This window comes from Sphaerodactylus townsendi, linkage group LG05 (genome assembly GCF_021028975.2).
Source record: "Sphaerodactylus townsendi isolate TG3544 linkage group LG05, MPM_Stown_v2.3, whole genome shotgun sequence".
NCBI classification, from domain to species: Eukaryota; Metazoa; Chordata; class Lepidosauria; order Squamata; family Sphaerodactylidae; genus Sphaerodactylus; species Sphaerodactylus townsendi.
Window position 1 is genome coordinate 10,874,948 of NC_059429.1, and position 23,268 is coordinate 10,898,215.

Here is a 23,268-nt window from a genome sequence, read left to right on the forward strand (position 1 = left end):
CTAAAATTTTTGGATCCCACCACTGCCTCACAGGGTGTTTGTTGTGGCGGAGGGGGGAGAGGGAAAGGAGTTTGTAAGCCCCTTTGAGTCTCCTTACAGGAGAGAAAGGGGGGATATAAATCCAACTCTTCTTCTCCTCCTCCTCCTCCTCCTCCTCCTCCTCCTCCTCCTCCTCCTCCTCAGGCTCCAAGGTTTTGCCAGCTGTGGCCTTGCCCGGGAAGAAAAGCCGGCCCGTAAAGACTCTGGCTCTTCAAATCAAAATCGGCCTCACAATTTATGCAGGCCTGGGTCTAGAACACTGGGCAGGGGGGAAAAGCTGGGGCAAGATTCCCCCTGTTGTTCTACCGTGCCCTGCTCATCCCAATCATGTTTGGAGATCCTGAGTTGGGCGCGCCCCCCCCCCCAGGAGATTTGGGTCCTTTGGAACTCTCTCCCCAAAGAGATTAATCCATCTCTATCGTTGTCTCCTGCCAGTGGATGAAGACCTTTTTGTTCTGTTGTTCTGCACCGATCCTCCTCCCGGTTCGCATTGTGTTTGTCTGTCTATATGTCTTTTTATTATCTCGTTAAATGTTTTATGTGTACATTTTAGACGTTATTGCGTTCACCACCTCGAGGACAAAATCTGGGTAGAAAGGCAGTGAGGACCGTCGTTTGAATAAATTAAAAAATTAAAAAAAAGTGCTCCCTCAAGGTCTCGGGTGGACTTTAGCACAAGGAAACGAAAAAATCCGCTACAAACTGTTCTCCCAGGATGAACCGGTGGATTAGAAGGTTTCGGAGAGGTCAAGAGGAAGAGGGACATTTATTGGGGACAGATGTCCCCAGAATCTTTCAGAAGAGTTTGGATTTATACCCCCACTTTTATCTCTTGTAAGGAGCCTCAAGGTGGCTTACATGCTCCTTTCCCCTCCTATCCCCACAACAGACACCGAGGGCGATTCCGCACATGAGTAAAATAGGTTCGACCCAGTTCCCTGAGAAGGGTACTAACCTAGGTCGAAGTCATTGTTGTTCCCCACTGTAACCAGTATGATCCCAGCTCGGAGGGCGGGATCATCCTGTGCCTCTTCGCCGCTCCGTTCCGATTGGCTACTGTTCTATGGCCATGTTCCGTCTATCCCCACACACGTTATAAAAAAAACTGCCACAGGAATGGAGGGATGAAGGTGGCGTTTTTTGATTGGCCAGCTGTACGCATGCCCGAAACACTCAGCTGTGATTGGCTAAATGGGGGACTCCTGGCACCAGAGATTCCGCACTTTACTGGAATCGAGCTGAGTCTGAGCGTGGTTCCCTGAAAAAGTAGTAGTTCCCAACTGGAGTCGGAAATTTGACCGTTACATGGGGCGAAGCTGGTACAAAACCACGTCGATCCCAGTGGCTGTGCAGAGCACTTAGGTCGAACGCAGCTCGAACTTAGGTCGATAACGCAAGTGCGGAATCGACCCTTGTGAGGTCAGTGGGGCCGAGAGAGTCCTGAGAGAACTGTGACTATCCCAAGGTCACCCAGCAGGAATGTAGGAGTGAAGAAACACATTCATGCCCACTGTCCTTGAGGGGGGACAAAATATCGAGTGCAGCTCAGCACATGTTTAAGAGGGGGGAGGGGGACAAAAGCAGCATTAGGGGAAATGGTGGCGCTCAATCCTCGACGAATTTTCGCCTTCCGTAAGGGGAAGATCGGAGACAGAAGCAAATTTTCCTACAGTCCATTCCTCCCTCTCTCGACTCTTTTGCACAGCATTGGAAATACCAGGCTCAAAATGGGTTTGGTTGACAGATGCAGAAGGGAAGGCGTGGATTTTCAACGGATCTCCAGACAACCAAGATTAGTTTCCCTAGAAGCAGGGGTCTGCACCCTGTGGCTCTCCAGATGTTCATGGACTACAATTCCCATCAGCCCCAAATTGGCCATGCTGGCAGGGGCTGATGGGAATTGTAGTCCATGAACATCTGGAGAACCACAGGGTGCAGACCCCTGCCTAAAGAAAATAGATGTCTTGGAGGATGTACCCAATGGTATTTCACCAGTGGTTCCCAAGCTGGGGTACGCATACCCCCAGGGTTATGTGGGGTACGCATCTGGGGGTACAAAAAATAGCATAATGGGTTTGCTAATATGGGGGTACAATTTTGGAGAAATGGGTTGCCAAGGGGTACCTGAGTGAAAAAAGGTTGGGAATCACTGCATTACGCCCTGCCGAGATCCCTTCTGAGCTGCCATCCCAATTCATTCAGTAGGAGATGTAGATTGACTCTGTGCACGTGGCAGGATAACCTGTCCCGAAGTCCTTCTTGGCACAGTTTTCGTAGCCCCCTGGAGAAAGTTCTGGAAGTCCACATTTCGTGGAGTTGCAACATTTCCGGAAGGTCGAAAAGGAGACACAGAAACGGCACGACAGTCGAAAGCATAGCTTATTTAATTTTTTATACATTTTTCTCAATTTTTTTTTGCTCTTTTCTTAATTTTTCCACTTTTTTTTAAACTTTTTTTTTTAATTGTCCTTTTGGATTTTTTTTTCCTTTTGCATAGGGGAAAAAAATTAAGAGAGGAAACAATAAAGAAAACCAGCGTCGACTTTCAGTACATAAAAAGGGAGGCGCATCGGCTAACAGTAACGCATAGAAATGCTATGAGCACCAAGGAAGGGAGCCGTTACTTGGGGGTGGGGTATAATCTATGTGGGGTGGGGCATTATTATCCTTGCTGAAATGGACTGCGGGGGCGGGGGGGCTGCAGTCGCTACATTTTGGAACCAGATTGAAATTGGGATCAGAAAAGGAAATTTGGATTGCCCATTGGTCTTTTCCACAGGGCATGGATGCAGCATGTTTTTAGACAGGTACCAAGTTTACATCATGGACTTCCCCTCTCAAAGAATTCTGGGAATTGTAGTTGGATGAGGATGCTGAGAAGCAGCCAAGGAGAGGCCGAATGGTTAAATTTGCACGGGGGGGCGGATAAGATATGCCATATTTAGGTGAGCTTCTATGGGGGGGGGAGCGGCTCCCATTTCCTTGTTGCGTCAGTGTGGTTTTGTACATGTTAACATGAAATAGCAAGCAAGAAGCCAAAAAAAAGAAGAAAAGATTGAGAGAGAGTAACTATTATTTCTGTAAAATCTGTAAAATATAAATGACAAAGGATGGGGACACAGGGTGGAGTGGGGGGGCAGAAGAAATATACTCCAAAATTAGAAATATAAAAAGAAAACGGGGGAAAGGATGGGGAGAGACCGGGAGGAAAAAAAGAAATTAAAAACTTGCCACTCAAATCTGAGGCGTCACTTTGGAGACAGATGTCCGCTATTCTCTTTCCTGCCCCCCCGGACTCTACCTGCAGCACTGCCCTCCTCGAGAGTAACACAGAGACAATGGAAAATCAGGCCCATAGGATGAGGCATCCCAAACTGAACAGCTGCGCGTTGGGGGATACATACCGTACGGATCGACAGGGCAGCAATGTCAAGAAAAGAGTGGGACAGACCTTGTGCCCTTTGGCCATAATCAGGCTCCAAGAGGAGCGAAATGACCCTTGACCTCTTTTCCACATCCAGGTACATATCAGCCTCACTTCCTGCCCCAGACATTCGTAGGTCAAAAAAGACGCAAGGAACCCTGTTCACTCCACTGACGCGTTTAGATCCTGCCTCCCTTCAGAGTCTGAATAAAAATGACCAAAACAGTATATATATATATATTTGCCTCTCCTGTAAATATGAAATGCTATGCATATTTATAGGGAGATGTAAGTCCTATTGAAATATATGGAACATAATTCCATGCAAAGATCTTTCAGGTCACACTGTGACTTGCCAACCGGTGTGATTCACGGGAGATTTATATATATCTATATCTATAGATATATACGTATAGATAGCGATATATATATATATAAAAGAGGCAATCGTCTTCTTAGAAGAGGTGTTTGTCCTTTTCTCGCACATAGGAAGGAGTGCCTCAGGAATACCTCTTCAAACGATACTTAAATGAAGAGTGAATGCTTCTCCCTATGCAACTTGAGACGAAGCGTTTTCCTTTCTCAGACAGGGTGGGACGCCTCTTCGAACAGTCTTATCAAAAAAGCCTTTTTTCCTCTTATACCCAGAAGGGAGTGCCTCTTCCAAGATATGCTTGCTTTCACATAAGTATGAATAACCAAAAAAAAAAAAAAGCAAAATAAGGACCTCCCCACCCCTGTTTCCAAACCTACCCCGTATGCAAATTTAGTCTGTTAATTAATCGATTTAAAAAAGCAGACAATTAATCAACTAAGCAGTCTTCAGGGAAGTCACAGTCCTAATGTAGAAAAGAAAACCCAGACATGGAAGAACTCTAGCCCCGCCCTCCACGTTCCTTCTTGGATCACGCCCCGCCCGCTCGATTCCCCCAGCCGATCCCGATAGCCCTACCCCAGTATAAGGGTACATCAGGTATAAAAAATCCCCCACCCCTCAAAAGAAGGCCACAGATTGCAATTTGGAGAAGAAGAAAACTCAAGGAAGGGGTGAAAAAGGAAGTACAAGCCAGCAGTAAAGTGAAGAGGCACAGCTTATTAATTTTTTTTGGTATTTCATGTATTTCATACTTCTGCTGGCTTCCCGTCCTTTTTTTTTCTCGTTTCCAACAATTATTACTTTTTATTTGTATTGACCATAACTAACCATGTGTTTAAGTGGATCGGGATTCCCGCCCCTCCCCGTCTGAAGCAGAGTTTGCTCGCCAGAGGTACGGGGAAAGATTTGGGGCCAGTTGTGATATTTCTGAGATTATTTTGTTCAGATACACACACACAAACAGGCACTCACACCTTTGCTGGGGGAAAAACACTCACGCCCACATTCCACCGGAAGATCTACAATACGAGCATAAATGTCTACATAGCAAACCTAAACTGGTTCGAATCTCGTTTAAGACCCGATTCTAGATTTCCCACTGCCTTCAGAAAATGACGGCCGTAGAAGTTAAACCACATTCAAACGTTTTCTAGTTGGGTCGATAGAAATGAGAGTTTACTAGTGTGGAGAGAGTCTAGACTCAGGACCTATTGGATGTGTCCTCTACGACCGTCTTCGGGGGAGGGGGAAGGGGCTGACCTTTGAACTAAAACTTTTAATACTGTCCTAAAATTTTGCAGGAGACTAGGGTGCCCCACACTTCATATGCCGCCGCAGCCCTTTCAGAACAAAATCCTCTTAATTGGCAATTTAAGTCTAGATTATACATGTTTGTTCCGTGTCGCCCCCTCGAGCGTACAAGCCACCGACGCTCAAATCCAAGATCAACAATGTGCAAGTCAAAACGATCTCTTTTTTTAAAAAAGCAGCAATTTAATAAACACATATTGCAAAATAAATATTTTTTTTAATATACACCTTCCCCCCCACCCCACCTTGCAAAGTGTCCTGGCTTTTAAGGAAGGATTGTCTACTCAGACCCTGTGGTCGTCCCCCCCCCTTCCAGGCCCCCTCCTCCAGCCAGTGCCTTCCAGGAAGAAAGAACCCCCACTTTTATGAAGCTATGATGTTGTCTAGGGTGGGGTGGGGTGCAGAACATGATATACAGCCGTGAGTAACTGAATTCCCAATAGCACCATAATGGCCTATATAATATTATGTACATTATTTATTCCCCCCCGGTCTTTAAAACATGAAAACCCAACTCCATCCCTCCCCAAATAATATTTAAAAGTGTCTTTTAGTCTTTAAGGGAATTTGTAGTGCATGAAAAGCTGGCAATCAGCCAGTCTTACCTAGAAGGGAAACCATTAAGGGCCACGGCCATTTTTCAGACCCTTCCTGTATTGTCATTCTGACGGGAACATGGTAGGGCTGGGAATAGGTCTACATTGCTGCTTCACAGCCCCCCTCCCCATAAATTGCCAACAGCACCCCCCCACACACACACTTGATCCCCCTTCCTGATTGTCTAGAACAGGCTTGATTCTTTTCTTGTTCCCCTACGACCGGAAGAAAATCGCCTTCAGTTGACCCGGCAAAGAATCTTTACCCCCAAAAGGTGTCTTTTCTTCTCGTCTGCAGATGAGAAAGTTTGGGCAGGTCGGACGGAAATATTACAAGGCCATTTCAAAGATTATGGGAGGGGTGTGTGTGTAATAAATGGACATGTCTTGACACCGCTGACTGCTAGTGTGTCAGCCGACCTTGGGCAAAGACTTCAGGTGGATTCTGGAAGGGATAATGTTGTGTCCACGCCCATGAGATGGCTTTGGCCAAAGAGCCAAAATTAAAAGTAGGCGTTGGAGCCAGAGGAAAAGGTCAAAGGCTCTCGCTGCGCTGCCTCCATGCGTTTTGCTTTCTTAATCAGTTGCCATTCAGCAAAGACAACATCTACATCTTGGAAAGGGTTAACTGAAAATACACGTCTAGATTTTTTCCAGTTTTTTGCGACGAGGGTCGTCGTAGCCATGAAACTGGGGGCCGGGGGTGGGGGAACGATAGCTAGCAGTTCTCAAAGGGAAATATTACAGGATCTCTTCGTGAGAAAGGGGCTCTCTCCCCACACACGAGAAGCTTTTGAAAAGGAATTCTGAGTTTTGCATCATGGGAAACCTTTTGCTGATATCCTGTGACCCCCTCCCCACACACAGGTGTGTGGGGGATGTACGCAGAGCAACTGGAAATGGTGAAGTTGGGTTGGAAAGTGCAAATCGGAGGCCTGCTCTCCTGATTTCATAGGTGGCGCCATCTTGGAGATGGCAGCCATAGAAGAAAACGGAGACAACTTAACAGCCCAGCTGGCGTAAGGTAATTAATAAGGTGCATTCATTTCAGAAATTCCTCCTTGGCCGACTGCAGTTTCAGAAACAAGCAAACCGACCTTAAGTGCTATCGAACAATAATGCTGACTTGGGGTGGTGGGGTGGTTTCCCAATAGGTGCACCCAATGGGTGCTGGCCAGAAAAGATTTCTGCCTCACCTCTTAGCACCCTCACAACGAGGACGGGATGTCCACATAACAACAAAGGAAAGATACGGGGCCGTGGCATGGCTAGTGTGTTTCGGCGTGCATTCGCACATGCGGTGGTTCGAACTTGCCAGATCACGGGGTCTGAATCAGACAAGGGCAGACTGTCTGGTTTCAGGGTGCATGTTACCCTCCTAGACACAGCATTTGACTTGTCTGAGTTCTCTGGTACTGGTTCAGTCCCTCTGTGTCTCTCTTACTGGTACATCCAGTGGGCAGTTTCGGAAAGCGAGGTAAGAGCATACAGGCTGGTGTATCTCCAGCTCTGGCTCTAGGGTTCTGGACTCTTCTCCATGAACAACGGATTCTTAGCGAGCCCTCGTAAGAGTGTCCAATTCCCTCGACGACTCTGAGCAAAGCAAGAACCCTGTTGGGATTTGCTACTCTTGGGTAAATGGGGGGGGAGGGTTGTAGTGCTCCATTTTGCGTCACTATTTTGTTGGGCTATTTCTAAAAATGAATTACTTCCTGTCATCGGGGGGGGCCCGTCCACTTTTCAAGAGACACTACAATGGGCCACTCTTTCGCCCTGGAAGTCTTCATGCCCGTTGCTTCTTTGACGTTAGTGCAGAAACGGGTTTCCCAACTCAGGACACCTCTGTCGAACTGGGCCCTAGTCCACAGAAGCCTCTGCCAGAAGCATAAGACTCAGAGGTGGGATCCAACCAGTTCTCACCACTTCTCTAGAAGTGGTTACTAATTTTTTCTGAGTGCCGAGAAGGGGTTACTAAAGCAACCTCCCCTGCCCAATAGGGTCTGGAGGTGCGTGTGTGCGGCGGCGCCACTGTTTGAATCCCACCACCATCGGAACCTGTTATTAAAATATTTGGATCCCACCACTGACAAGACTCCTAAGCAAAGTTAGCAGAACAGACAAACGCAGCTAGCCCTCTGGGAATTCAGTGCTGTAGTGTACACTAAAGAAAGAAATGTAGCATATTTTTTTAAAAAAGAGATGCTTTTCTGCATTATGGCAGTTCGATCCTCACCTGAAAGGAAAGCTGGAAAATGTGTGTGTGTGTATATATTGCAGACAGCAGATTAATTAGCTGCTTCCAAGCATGTTATTATTAGGTGTGGATTTGTATGCCCCTTGGTTAAATGCTGGGGGATCCCAATCTGACCCTGACACCTATAATCATCTCTGAAAGCTTCTAGTTTCACTGCAACCTCCGCCCCCCGCATCCACGATACTAATTTTATTGAGAAATAGTAACCGCGGGGTTCAGATTTGGTGTGCAGATGCTCAACGGCGCAAGACTCCCTAAAGCAGCCCCCGAGGTCTCTGTCTATGCTGCCAAGAGGGTGTTCTTCACCCCCAGAAGTTGGGAGTGTCTAGCCAAGCGGGACGGAGAGGGAATGAATATGCATCAGTGCCCTTTTTAGGCACCGGGGGGGGGGGGAACCCTGTGTAGGGCCCATCAATTTAGCCAGTGGGCAAGTGATACAAAGTGTCAAAGGTCGGCGGGTCTGATACAAAGTGTCAAAGGTCGGCGGGATGCTTCTAATACCAGTCGAAGTCCCCCGGCGCCGCCGTACCCCTTTCTCCACGACCTAAATTCTTCCCAGCCACACGCTGTTCAAACACAACGACCGGGTTTTTGCACAAGGGCCCTCATGCAACGCAAGGCAGGCTTGGAAAAAAAAAAACTCTGCACGCGTCGATAAAACAACAACAACAACAAAAGGAACGAGGAGTAGGGAATCGTACTCTACCCTTGGCCAGCTTAAAACATTACTTTAAAAAAAGAAAGAAACCCACCCCCTTTCCCACCCCCGTAATGCTTTCGACACATTTAAACGCTTCTCACAAAAAACAACAAAGTTTAATCTTTCCGCAGGGCGAAAGCTGCTCAGAGAACTGGTCGTGGTTTCAGGAAGTGTGGCAATGGGACCACATTCCCAGGGCATGTGACGGCTTCCTTTCTATGGACATCTTGTGATAAATGCAACCTGTAAAATGCTGGTTTCTGGTCAAGGGAGCGGTTGCCGGGGAGAAGCACGAAAAAGCGGGGCCGCCAGAAATGGCGGGAAGACGGGGAGCCTCGATTCGTTTTCAAATTTGAGCAGTGTTTAAACGCTACCGAATTCTAAGACCTGGCACTCAAACCCACGCCGTGAAAGACACACGGAGTCTCTTGAGCAGCAGTGGCGTAGAAGGTTAAGAGCTCGTGTATCTAATCTGGAGGAACCGGGTTTGATTCCCCCGCTCTGCCGCCTGAGCTGTGGAGGCTTATCTGGGGAATTCAGATTAGCCTGTGCACTCCCACACATGCTAGCTGGGTGACCTTGGGCTAGTCACAGCTTCTCGGAGCTCTCTCAGCCCCACCTACCCCACAGGGTGTTTGTTGTGAGGGGGGAAGGGCAAGGAGATTGTAAGCCCCTTTGAGTCTCCTGCAGGAGAGAAAGGGGGGATATAAATCCAAACTCTTCTTCTTCTTCTTGATGTAGTGAAGCCGTTTTCGGCATCAACTGATCCAATACGAGTCTGTTGCTTAGGTGCGAGTTTGAGTTTCAATTGTACACGCTGAGGCTGGTTTGGAGCAGAAACGCACCATGTAAGTTAGCAAACTGCCCCGATCAATTGAGGAGGAGGAGGAGGAAGAGTTTGGATTGAACCCTGCCTTTCCCTCCTGGAAGGAGACTCAAGGCAACTTACAAACTCCTTTCCCTTCCTCTCCCCACAACAGGCACCTTGCGAGGGAGGTGGGACTGAGAGAGTTCTGAGAGAACTGTGATTGGCCTCCCTTCATCCAGCAGGCTTCATGTGTAGGAGCGGGGAAACAAATCCAGTTCGCCAGGTAAGAGTCCACTGTTCGTGTGGAGGAGTGCAGAATCAAACCTGGTTCTCTGGATTGAAGTCCACCTGCTGCTAATCACCACACCATGCTGTTGAAGAAGATCTTAAAATACAGCCTGCAATAAGATTTTGATGACCGGATGGGTCCCACGTCTACATGCCATATATGTATTTGCATGGATGAATTAAACCATTTTTTTTTAAAAAAAACAACCTTCCAGCAGTCAAAACTGCAGTTTGGGAAGATGGCCGCACACAGAGATATGTCACACAAGTGCAGCTTGTATCATTTCAAAGCCGAATCGTGAATACCAGGCCTGACACTGAATTTGGCTGCTCCCATTTGGAGAAATTTGAGACAGGGAGTTTGTAAAGACTACTAACATTTTTCAGGTCGGAGGGACGATTTCATCTGCAGCTCAAAATAAAGTTTATTGCTGACAATGTGCTTTGGGCGTTGCCAACCCTAGCACAGGACAGTTTGTGGCTGGCAGACACTGTGAGAAGTGGCACAGCTGCTGAATTTCGGTTGAAAAAACCCTCTCGGATACTTTTGTAGGCTCTCACTCATCAGAAAAGCAAGCAAGGGCTCATTCCGCACATGCAGAATAATGCACTTTCAAACTGCTTTCAGTGCTCTTTGAAGCTGTGCAGAATAGCAAAATCCACTTGCAAACAGTTCTGAAAGTGGTTTGAAAATGCACTATTTTGCATGTGCGGAAGGGGCCAGAGTTTCAGTAGGACGAGAAAATTTAACCAGGGAAGAGGGAGAGTTGGTTCTGAAAGGTTTTCAGTCTGGCTTTGATATGGATCAGGAGATCTCATGCTACATACAGGAAATGTCCGACATATGACAGTAACATCCACGCAGTGTAGGTTTATTTCTTCTTCCGGTGCATTCTGGGAGTTACAGAACGATGAGTGGATGTCGAATTCACTTGTGATCCTCACGAGACGGGGGGAATGCACCTCTTACACCAAACATCCCATATGTACCAGAGATAGCCAATTTCTGCGTTTTAATTCTGGCCTCTTCGCACATGCAGGGTAATGCACGTTCAATCCACTTTCACAATTGTTTGCAAGCGGATTTTGCTATTTCGCACAGTAAAATCCAGCTGCAAAGTGCATTGAAAGTGGATTGAATGTGAATTATTTTGCATGTGTGGAAGGGGCATCTGTTTTCCAGATAGGATGAGTGCCTTCAGAGGTGGTAAAGTTCTACTCATATCACATATCTGGCCTTACAGTTAATTGCCTGGCCGTAGCTTGGATATTCGTCTCTAAGAAGGCATGCTTCCGAGTTATTTGGAAAATGTTTTTGCTTAGACATGAGACAAATTGGAAGGGATTGTCGAGACCAGTCAAAATTTTCTGGTGGGCTGGGCCCAAGAGCCTAACCCTAACCCTAACCCTAACCCTAACCCAAGAGTCCGCAGTTGGCTATTCTGGCCTTAGAAAGTACCGTCAGGCAAGAAATCCCTTTCTGTAGTGTGATAGATCCAGATGGCCCACAATAAAATTGTAATAAAATTGCTCAGATTCAGGGCACCGAGCAATTCTTCGCTGTTTTGGCTCTAGAATCTGTCCCTCTTGAAGTAACTTTGGAAATGGAAATGACCACTGAAAGAAGTTAGTAGCATTTAAAGGGGGTGGGGGGTGGGGAGAGAAATACAGTCGGAGCAAAAATTATAATAGAACGTGCTTCTCACGAATCTGCTGTGAAGAATACAAGGATTGTTTTAATATTGGGAACGCCCCACTAGTTTGGGACTTCCCACAAGCCGCTGCCACGGAATTCTTTTTTTTCTCTATTTTTTTTTGCTTTTTATAAAATATTAAACCCCTGCAACTATCCCCTCTGCCCAGCCAACCAAAACGAAGCAAAAAAATAATTACAAAAAGCCAGCAAATCTCTTACTCTATTCTACCGTCATCTTCTGCCTGTCTACTATACAAATGTAGGTCTGGAATGTTTCCCAACTCGAAAACATTTACGGTGCTGGAGAAGTTCAGAAGCCGAGGATTGTGGTTTGGATGCAGGATGCACGGGGTGTGGTCGACCCCGATGTATCCCCATATGCACATAACAGAGTCTTCTGAAATTTCAAAATGCTGATAATGAGATCTGTGGCCACTACCGAAACCCAAGTTCTCCAAATGTGAAAGATCAGCCGTCCTTGAATTAAAACTGAAGGCACACTCTAATGTCCAGAAGGGTTTACTTATAGAGTTCATAAGAATTAACTCTCTGCAGAGGCCACCCACGAAATTCCTGCACAACTGCAGGAATTCTTCCTGTGACTCATGCAGAGACTCAACAGTCTGCCTCCAGTCTGTGTGCAGAAAATCATGATGCATTTCTGCAGTGGAAGAGCTAGATTCAAGTTCTGTAGCATTTTAGAGACCAACGAGATTTTAGGGGTATAAGTGTTTGAGAGTCAAAGGTCCCTTTTGTCAGCTCTGATTCCCCACGAATCTTGCTGGTCTCCAAGATGCTACCAGGCTCAAATCTGGTCCCTCTACTGCAGACTAAGACGGCTGCCCTCCTGAAACACTTGATTTTGCGATGATGGTAACAAAACGATAGGATGATAACATTCAACTGACAGAGGGGCATAATTGCACACTTTTAGCCAAGGCTGGCTAAAACTGCACAAGCTTAGAACAGGAACTCATGCAGAGACCCTAAACAGACTTTCTCCATATGGAAACGCACTCTTCATTCAGAAGTGCTTTTGATTTATTTTAGTTCATGAAACACACTTTATGAAGGGACAACAAAAACCCAGAACAGTTTTTTTTCCTGGTGGGAATGCCCCAGCAGCAAGCCAAACACAAAACAGATGCACGCAAGGTGTCCAGAAATGTCCCGAGGGTCAAAGAAGATCTCTTCCCATGAAACTGGGCAAAATGACCTAAAGTCTAAACTTCAAGGCGCACGTTTTAAAACTGAAACATCCTCTTTAGGACCCACGCTCAGGTTTCAAAACTTGGGGATTCTGGCTCAACGCAAAAGCTTTTCATGGGAATGAAGAATCAACCACAGCACTTAAACTGATCCAAGCCAGGAACGTTTCCAGACCTCAAAACAAAGAAACCAGGCTAGAGCCTACTGGAAAATGCAGCTCCCTAAGGTTACAACCCCCCTTCCCCCCCATGTACATACACATATGGTTCAGCACCCCCCCACCCCCAAACAATGCCAACTTCATAAGGAAGTTCCCCCTCAGCACAGGTTGGATGAAAACAAGATCCTCTTTTGAAAGTAAAGGTTTGTAGACAGGGTTGGTGGGAGAGGCGGTGGGAGACACAGTAGCAACCGCTAACTTTGGTCAACTGAAAAGCAAAGAATAGTGTACCATCAAAACAGCTCTCCGGATCCTCGGGTGTTGCGATTCCTTCCGAGATTCTTGCATTCAAATAACCGCAAGCCCAGACCCTCCCTTTCAATAATAATAATAACAATACACATTTGCATGGGCATTTGAAAGGTAACCGAACTTTTTTTTTTGCTAGAGATCTATTCTTAATAGCACGAGATATTGGTGTGGGACGGGGCGGGGGGGGGGGAGGATTGCATATTTATCTTTCTGGATGCAATTGGTATTTACAGCTGGAAGACGACTTGACAAGGCTAGAGGGGCCGCTGTTTGGGGAGGGGGCCTCCCCCATCGCCTCCTCTCTGAGGGGAAAAAAATACATGGCTTAGAAGAGGGAGAAAAGCACGCTTTCACCCACAGCCACCCACACTTGGCACAGATCCGGGTAATTTCAAGGAGCCTCGCCGGAGTAACAGCGCTGAGCGACCCATTTCTGAGTGTTTCAAAATAAGCCGAACTTCCCCTCCACGCCCCAAAGAAACTGGAAATTGTAGTAACTGTGAGGGACAACAGAACCTCCACGTTCAGAGGCAGTCTACCAGCGATTCGCAAAGAGTAGCGAAAAACAGCAGGGGAGGGCTCGTGCCGTGTAGGTTGCCTCAGCCTGGGTGCCGTGGATCCTTGAGAGCAGGGGTCTGCAACCTGCAGCCCTCCAGATGCGCATGGACTACAAATCCCATCACCCCCTGCCAGCATGGTGGCAGGGGCTGATGGGAATTGTAGTCCATGGACATCTGGAGAGCCGCAGGTTGCAGACCCTTGCTTTAGAGATTTTCTCAGGGACCGTCACCCTTCTTTGAGAACTACAATTCCTAGAGTTCTTCGGAAAGGGGAGCAGCCATTATACTGAAACGGGGTTATGTTTGTAGTGCAGACATACTTGGCTACACAGAGTACACCTAATGACCTCTTTCTTAAAGATTATTTCAAACTGGTATTAAAAACGTACTGTAGAGAAACCTCCGTAATGCTGTTTAATGTCCAGCAACCTCCAGGTGTTGGGGGTGTGTGTGTCAGGAACAACCCACCCACCCCGCTCTCCTCCGCGCTGCAAAGCCAAAGGGGTTTTGCACTGGATTGCCAGCATCTGGAGAGGGGCTTAAAAAGTGTCTTTTAAAGAAAAAGAAAGTGGCTGTAACTTCTCACAGTGGCGCACACAATATTTGATCGGTCAACGCAGGCACATCTGGTCAAACAAGTTCACTGGGTTTGGGGAACTACAAAAATGAAAACCCGTTGCTGGAACACACAAGCGGCATGCTGCCAAAAAGGCCCCAACAACCCGGGTTGGATCCGGCCCGCTTTTCCGCTCAACCTCTTCCTGTGTCCCGCCCACGCTGCGTCGGCTCGTGCAATTCCTGCGATCCCCACACGGTCGTTTTTTGTGTGGTCGAAGCAGACCCCTCGCCTCTCTTTCCTGTTTGTGGGAAAACCGACTGGATCCAACCTGTCTGCAGCCCAAGATGGCTTCCCTTTTCGCAAGGAATTCTGGGGGAAACGCCCCGTTCTAGATGCTGAGAATTCTCCGCGAGAGAGCCCTTGTCTGACCCTTCTGTGCACGCTTCGGGAGTGGGGGGGAAGAAAACCAAAACATCCCATTTGCTGTTTGTAGTGCAAATGTACCCTTCCAGAGGTAGCAAAGACCAGCCTCACGTGTAAAAGTAAAAATAAAAATCCAACCCCCTGGGGCCTCTCGCCTCTTCCCCGCCCTCGCCCAGCACCAGATCACATGAAAGAGCACTGAAATTTTAAACCAAACGTTAAGAAATAGAAAAACCTCCTGTCTCTTCCCCTATTGCAACCTGCCCCATCTTCACGCAGCAATCTGCTTCTTATAATTTTTTTAACAAGGGTGATGCGCACGCCCTCTCCCCTGCCCACCCCCAATTTTTTTTCTTCCATTCCCCCCCCCCATACACGCATCAAAAGCATGCAAAAACACACCTGTGCAGTGATCTCATTAGAGTTAATACATATTTCGTAGAAGGCAAGGCACATTATGTGATATAAAACTTATTTTTTCTTTTCCGTTTTTTTTTCTCGTGCAAATTAGGAAAAGGTGGATTGTTTCTGCCGTCGTCCCTCGTCAAAGAGGCGGACCGAAGGGAAAGGAAAGGGAGGGACGGGGTTAGGGAAAGAATAGCCCCTATACATATTTGCCATGCAAAATCTCAGCCAGCTGATTGGTTGAGCTAGGTCACATGAGTTCCCGTTTCAAAGCACCATGCAATCTATATTTGTAAGGGATAATCTGTTTTCTTTTTCCTGCCAACGCTGCCTCTTTACCGATTGAGGATTTTCTAAAAATTTTCACTTTGTAAAAATTTCTGGGGTCAGCCACACCCCCAGAAACCCCTTCGTTGACCCCATCATACAGTCTATCTTGAAGATATCCCGGGGTGTACGGGAGAGGTCTGCCCTTCCTGCTCAGTTTTCACCCTACCCATCCCTGGTCGAACCTGGCATAGCTGTTCTCACGAAAGTGCCGAGATTTACACGAGAGCTGCCGGAAGCTGTCGATCCCCCGCCCCCAACAATCGATGCCAACTTTGGGATGAGGGAGTCTCGCAAAGTCTTAGAAAGTGGGAGCGAGAAGGAAGATGTGTTGCATATGCAAACGCAAGCCCAAGATTTCAGTCGGACAGATTGCAGCGCCGGAGTGGACGTTTCGTGAAGCGAGATGGTGCAGGAGCACGTCGGCCGCTGGGTCTTTTTCGCTGCGAAGTTTCGCCAAGGATGGAAAGTTCTCCAACGGGAAGAGACGAACATTCGTAAAGCTGGAAGATCCACCTGAGAAAAAATAACAAAGGGCAGTCTCTCCTTGCGAAAGAAATACCCTGTCTTTCTTCTCGGCCACGTTCGCTGGGAGATCCCAAGCAACCTTTTGTTTACAGTGAAAGGGTCTCCAAATTTGTGAAGGTTCCATCGGAAGGAGCCTCGTCCCCGCTGTTCGCTGGCACGCTGGATCAAAAAACTGCAGCTTTGTCTTAGGAGTTGGGAAGAAACTCCAGAGCCGAGCTGGGCCATTTTGAAACAGGCTAGGGGGTGATCTGCAGAACTGGATCTGGGTTCATCTCAGAACTCTTATCTGGAAAAAAGGCATCAGTGCAGTGGAGGGGGTAGGAAGGGGGTGTATGAACCCTGATATCCTCCCGTTCTTGTAAGCCACCAGCGATAGCCGACTCACGGTATCCGAAGGGCCCATTTACACTGCAAATGGATATTGTTTGGACATCCCATTTCACCTCCGCGGGCTTTGCTGCAAAGGGACCTTTGGGGAGAGTTTTGGACAATTGGGGGGATATTCGGGGAGAGTCTGGACAATTCTTCGTGTGAGACAGCTCTATTGCTCCTTGTCTCGAAGTAGTGTTCCAAGAAGAGGGAACTGGTAAACTGATTCTGGTGTAGATGTACCCTTCCTTATTCTGCTAAAATGTAGCTTAATTCTCACGGGTTGAGGTGTCCTTTCCATAGATTAGGCCAATGCGTGACCTAGAACAGTCATGAGAGTCCGCGCTCTGTGGCGGAACGTCTTCGTTTACGGATTCGACAACTTTCTCGTGTAGTCCAAGAACGAAGACTGCTGCTCGCTGGGACTGTGGTACTCGTCTGACCTTTCCACGAATTCTGCTTGCGTGGTGACAACTCTGTTTGGGGGAAATATGCCGAGGGGTCCTTTTGTTTCTGCACATTTTCTTCTCAAATCCCAACCCTTTGGCACGAGGATCGCCGGGGGCTTTAAGGTCGCGATCAGCAGCATTTATCCTCAGGGAGCGGGGAGCAAAGTCCTGAATCCAACTGACCACTAGCGTGTGGCCATTATCAGTTCTGCCCTCATAGAGGACTTTGATCCAAGCGTCAGTCCAAGGTGGCAGCTGACCGAGAGGAAGAAAGTCTGATCCGTGGCGTTGAAAGCTTTGGTCTTGGTTAAGAATAGGGTGATCCAAGCTCTGGTGCTTGGCTTGACTTGAGCCTCCCGTTAACTTCATTCCCCCTCCAAACCGGCATCCTTTGCACCCTAGCAAAGAGGACTGGAGCGTTAAGATGTAGGCACTTGAACCAGTCCAAGATGGCTTCTAGACTCCAAGTGGAGGTTTGGAGGGGGGGAACTGTAGAATATGGCATTCCTGGCTCTTCACACCAAATCTAGCTTCGACTTCCTCCTCTCCCACCCCATATCTTCAGTTTCAGATCCATGATTCCCCTCCCCCCGCAAAAAAACCCCCACCAGGAACCCCACACATCCCCACCCCTCACATTTTCTTTTTTCCTCTCCCCCCTCTTCAAAGTGCATTTCCTACAAAAAATGTGCAATCCATATTAGCAATCATCTCTTAGCTGGGCTACCATGCATAGCTCTTTGTACACAAGGGCAGGGCAGGGGGGAGGGAAGAGTGGAGCACTCACCCCTCCATGCCTCGTTCAACCCTTTCCCCTCCCGACGCTGCCACCATGTTGCAAACCGCACAACACCCTCCCCCCACTGGCTTTCAGCCAATTTCCTGCCTGAGTTTCATATATACATATACACACACAGAGTGATCCATGAGTGTGTATATAGGCATGTTTGTACTAAAGCAGGGAAGCACAGCAGACAGCAATAAGCCGGTAGGCTGTGTATACTATGTTCTCGAGCCCCGAGTGCGAGTTCAACCCCCACTGCAGGCCAACGACCCCTCCAGAACCAAACTGAACGATCAGACCCTAGCTGTTAGGTCTAACTTTAAGGCAAATGTTAAAGTCAGACCCCCAGGGATGGTGGAAGGATGCGGGAGGACACCGGATCAGCACAACGCAGTCACGAAACAATTGCCTGCACCCCCCCTTTAAGAAACGTTGCTTTCATCCGACCCACACCTATCCCGTGCAGCTCAAGAGAACGGGCTTGTTTTCCACATTCACGGCCAAATTTTTAGCGTCTCCCCCAAACTCACCATCACATCCAACACCCCCTCCCACCCCAGCCCAGAACTGCACTGTTTCATCATAATCACTTTCCGTGGCTTAAATCCATTCTCATCTCCATCTCCACCCCCACCCCCCCACTCTGGCCTCTGCCGGACAATCCAGCCCACCCCCACATGCTTGGCCCGTTCAAAGGATCATAGTCAGAAGCAAAAGCATTCCAGACCAAGAGGACAGAAAATACCCCACATGCCCTTTCTGTAGTCTTGACAGCACCCCCTTGGTAAATGCTGTGGCCCAGCAAAACCCCATCTGGAACCTAAATATCAATGGGGGGTGGGAGGGAAGAAATACAGGTTAAAAAGGTGACCCACGTTCTTCTCTCTCGGGAGAAAAATTGTACCAAACTCTGCATCTCACAGTGGATCCTCTTGACTTGTGGTTCCACAGTCTCTTGGTCGTCCTGGAACATAATCCCCCGTGGGGGGGGGGGGTGTATGTGAAAAAATGGGGAGGAGTCCGCAGCTGGCCCAGGTGAATCTGTTCTTTCTGTTCAGAAGAGATGGAAAAACCATCACGGACTTTTGCATATACATCCCTTTGGAGAACGCAGCGGGCGGGAGTTTCGGATGGAGAGGGGGCTGTGATGGCAGGATGCACCCTCCCACCATCTTCTGTCCATCTTCCACTGACAGGCGCATAGTGTTTCTAGCTAGAAGCCACATCCAACAGCCCCTTGCTCAGGTCTGTTCAGTTGGGGGAGAGTGCGGGCAGGGAGGGGCGGTTGTCTGTAACTTTTTCAAAAAGTCCGAACCGTTCCCCCGTGCTTCCTGTACTTCCGTAGTCTCTCGCAATGTTGTCGTTAAGTTTCTCTGGCTGTCTTTGCGTTGCCACCAAAGGTTTGGGCTGGAGGGGTGGGGTGGGGCTGCGTTGCTCTCGCTGAAGAAAGCCCATAGCCCGGGGTGGGAAGGAAGGTGAAGATCCAGCAAGCGGCAACTAACCTAAATACCAGGACTGGAAGAAGATAGCAAAGAGTCAGCAGTTTGGTAAGAAACGTTTTTGCCTTCTGGTCGAGGCGTAGCTGGGCCAGAGTGCGCCCGGTGCGTACTCTGTGTTTTTTGCCCCCACTTCCTCCGCAGTGCCCTGCCCCTCTGCCCCCCCTTACCTTAGTTCAGCCTGGAAAAGCGCCCTGTTCCTTTCACAGTGAAAATGGCCAGGTGGGGAACTACACTTCCCATGAGACCCTGGGGCTCGCAAGGTCTCCTGGGAAGTGTAGTTCCCACCGGGCCGTTTTCAGCCTGAAGAGAACAGGCCGCTTCTCCAGCCTGCACTGCTTCACTAAGGTAAGTGGGGGGCGCTGCGCGGGATTTTCTGCCCCCCAGATGTGCACCTGGGGCAACGAGTCCCCCACCCAGTGGTAGCTTCACCTCTGCCTTCTTGGCATCCTCCCACTTGCAAATATTTACCCAGTGACGAAGGGAGGGGGAAACTGCACCTGGCGCCCTCCCCGCGCGTGACTACAATGGTAGAGCCCAGGGCGAGCTGCGTCGGATGTCCCCATTGCAGCTACTGCATTTACCCACAATGCCCTTTAATTCAGATGTAGGGGGGTCATTCCTGTTTCTGCAGCAAAGAAGCCCAGAAGCAAGCAGACAGACAGAACTGCCCTCCCTTGTTTTATCACCAGCAGCTGGAATTCAGAATGAAGACTGCCTCTGGATATGGAGGTTCCACTTATCACTCCTTCCAAAAACTCTTGAAACGCGCATGTGCCGCATCAAGTGACACATGACCCAGCGTTCTTTGTTTTGTCTCTTTTTGCATGTATGTTGTTCATGTATATCTTTCTCCACTATTCATTTTCCCGGCAAGTGTTCCTGTTTCATTCACTTCTTTGGCATTATTTTTAATGCCACCTCTACGCTGAAAATCATATTGAAATTCACAAATTTTATGAGGGGGGACAGTGACACACGGAAACAGAAAATGGTGTTATCAACAAGATTTGGACGATGGATTTGAAAAAAAAGAGGGGGAAATAAAATTGCAAAAAAATATTGTAGGCAATTTTTTAAGGCAATTTTTACGGGGGAAATTCCAAGTTTCACAGTGTTTGCATTTTTCGTCATTTGCTTCCGCTTTTCGCTTTATAGATTTATCCGCATCACGTACGAAAACTCTGCTTTGATTTCGTTTCTCCCTCGAGTGAATCAAACCCCTGAGTCTTTATTGAGTTCCTGTTTTTTTTTTACAAACATTGATACTCTATGGTTTTTTTTAATTCATAACTGTAGGGCTAGCTATTGACAAAAATACAAACAAACTGAAATTGGAACAAAACGGAGAACATTCATTCATCCCAACGGTTGCAAAGGATCGCGCTTGGCTGTCAATGGCTGGACTGTTTTGACAGAGGCTCTGCCTTAAAAGCCAACTGGGTAAGACAACCACAAGGCTTTGAAGAAGGAAAAAGACTTTTAGGTCGATTCTGCACTTGGGTTATCGACCTAAGTTCGTGTTGCCCGGAATTTAATGTTCGCGCACAACCACTGGGATCGACGTGGTTTTGTACCAGCTTCGCCCCGTGTAACGGTCAAATTTCCGACTCCAGTTGGGAACTACTACTTTTGCAGGGAACCACGCTCGAACTCAGCTCGATTCCAGTAAAGTGCGGAATCTCTGGTGCCAGGAGTCCCCCATTCAGCCAATCACAGCGGAGTGTTTCGGGCATGCGTACAGCTGGCCAATCAAAAAACGCCACCTTTGTCCCTCCATTCCTGTGGCAGTTTTTTTTATAACGTGTGTGGGGATAGACGGAACATGGCCATAGAACAGTAGCCAATCGGAACGGAGCGGCGAAGAAGCACAGGATGATCCCGCCCTCCGAGCTGGGATCAAGCTGGTTGCAGTGGGGAACAACAATGGCTTCGACCTGGGTCTGTACCCTTCTCAGGGAACTGGGTCGAACCTATTTTACTCATGTGCGGAATCGCCCTTAAACAGCAACATTTCTCAATGAGGACACGCAGCAAGCATTCACACAGATCAAGAGCCAAATTCTTCTGCTGCACCAGGACCTGTTTCCCTGGCCCATGAGATCCTCCGGAAGGCCCACAAGACAAGGCATGGAGATCAAAGCCACTCCCTCCCATTGCTGCAATTGGTGTTCAGGGATACACTGCCACTGAAAATGGAAGTTCCATTTAGCCATTTTGGCTAGTAGCTGCCGACTCTTCTCCATGAATGTGCCTAGTCCTCTTTACAATGAATGTGCCCAATCCTCTTTTAAAGCCGACTTAAGCTCGTAGCCACTGCTACATCTTGGGGCAGTGAGTTCCAGAAGCCTTTGAGCCGAGCCGAATGCTCACCTGCCCCTCTCCAGACCAGTGGCCGTCGAGGAGTGGGTAAGAAATCCGCCTCACTTCGGACAAGGCTAGAATATCCAGCACATTTTATCTGCAGGGTTGTTTTTGCTGTAAAGTCACAGCTGACATGTGGCAACCCCATGGGGTTTTCATGGCAAGGGATTAACCGAGGTAGTTTGCCGTGGTTCTGGACCCTGAATTCCCTTGGTTGGTCTCAATAAATCATCCCCAGTGATCAGTGGTGGGATCCAAAAATTTTAGTAACAGGTTCCCATGGTGGTGGGATTCAAACAGTGGCGTAGCGCCAAGGGGCTGGGCGTGGCACGACGGGGGCGTGGCTGGACTTTTCTGGGGCGGGGCATTAATAATTTCTCTGTTACTGTAAAAAACTCTTACTGTAAAAAAAAAGTTCCCAATTTCCAGCTGGTATCTTTCTGTTCATAATTTAAACTCATTATAACAAGTCCTATCGCCTACTGCCAACAGAAACAACTACTTTTCCTCTGATTGACTGCCTGTCAAATACTTCATACTTCCAAATACTTAATTTTGTTTCTAGAAATCAAAAGAAGGATACTTTCCTTAAACAAGGAACTTTACCCTATCTCTAAAACATGTTTTTAAAACAGCCCAACAGGGAGAATTATCCCGTTTTCCACCTTCGCTAACCAGCCACATAGGAAGCAACAGGACTTTATGATTTTTGGACCTGATGGAATTTCTAACGGAAAAGCAGACCCAATTAGTAACCCCCTCTCGGCACACACAAATAATTAGCAACCCACTCTCGGGAACTGGTGAGAACCTGCTGGATCCCACCTCTGCCAGTGATGCTTGGAACTTCCTAGGGCCTGTGTGGAACTGAGCAGCCCAAGAAAGCTCCCTTGGCTGGACAACCCCTGATCTGCATGGCATCGTGCGGCTGCGCACCTGTGTGGCTTACAGGGAACGTTGTCTAACATCCAAATACTAAGTAGGGCCAAATCGGATAAGATCAGCAAGCCCAGGGCATCCAGGTCAGGGGTGGTAGTCATGAAAAGCGCCATCATGCCTCAACCGACTCTTGGCGACCCCGTAGGGCACAGGTGTCAAACTCGCGGCCCTCCAGATGTTATGGACTACAGTTCCCATCATCCCCTGCCAGCATCGTGCTGGCAGGGGCTGATGGGAACTGTAGTCCATAACATCTGGAGGGCCGCGAGTTTGACACCTGTGTCCCCCCCCCCCCCCCCCCCCCCCCCCCCCCCCCCCCCCCCCCCCCCCCCCCCCCCCCACCCCCCCCCCCCCCCACCCCCCCCCCCCCCCACCCCCCCCCCCCCCCACCCCCCCCCCCCCCCACCCCCCCCCCCCCCCACCCCCCCCCCCCCCCACCCCCCCCCCCCCCCACCCCCCCCCCCCCCCACCCCCCCCCCCCCCCACCCCCCCCCCCCCCCACCCCCCCCCCCCCCCACCCCCCCCCCCCCCCACCCCCCCCCCCCCCCACCCCCCCCCCCCCCCACCCCCCCCCCCCCCCACCCCCCCCCCCCCCCACCCCCCCCCCCCCCCACCCCCCCCCCCCCCCACCCCCCCCCCCCCCCACCCCCCCCCCCCCCCACCCCCCCCCCCCCCCACCCCCCCCCCCCCCCACCCCCCCCCCCCCCCACCCCCCCCCCCCCCCACCCCCCCCCCCCCCCACCCCCCCCCCCCCCCACCCCCCCCCCCCCCCACCCCCCCCCCCCCCCACCCCCCCCCCCCCCCACCCCCCCCCCCCCCCACCCCCCCCCCCCCCCACCCCCCCCCCCCCCCACCCCCCCCCCCCCCCACCCCCCCCCCCCCCCACCCCCCC

General features: G+C 49.3%; 1 long non-coding RNA gene across 1 annotated transcript; it reads right to left on the bottom strand.

The window, feature by feature from the left end:
- Positions 1-2,478: 2,478 nt before the first annotated feature.
- LOC125432456 lies at positions 2,479-19,659 on the bottom strand. The gene is made up of 3 exons (XR_007244476.1): positions 19,649-19,659; positions 18,055-18,057; positions 2,479-7,141 (listed from the first exon to the last, which is right to left on the bottom strand). It is a non-coding gene; the product is annotated as an uncharacterized LOC125432456 (long non-coding RNA).
- Positions 19,660-23,268: the final 3,609 nt, after the last annotated feature.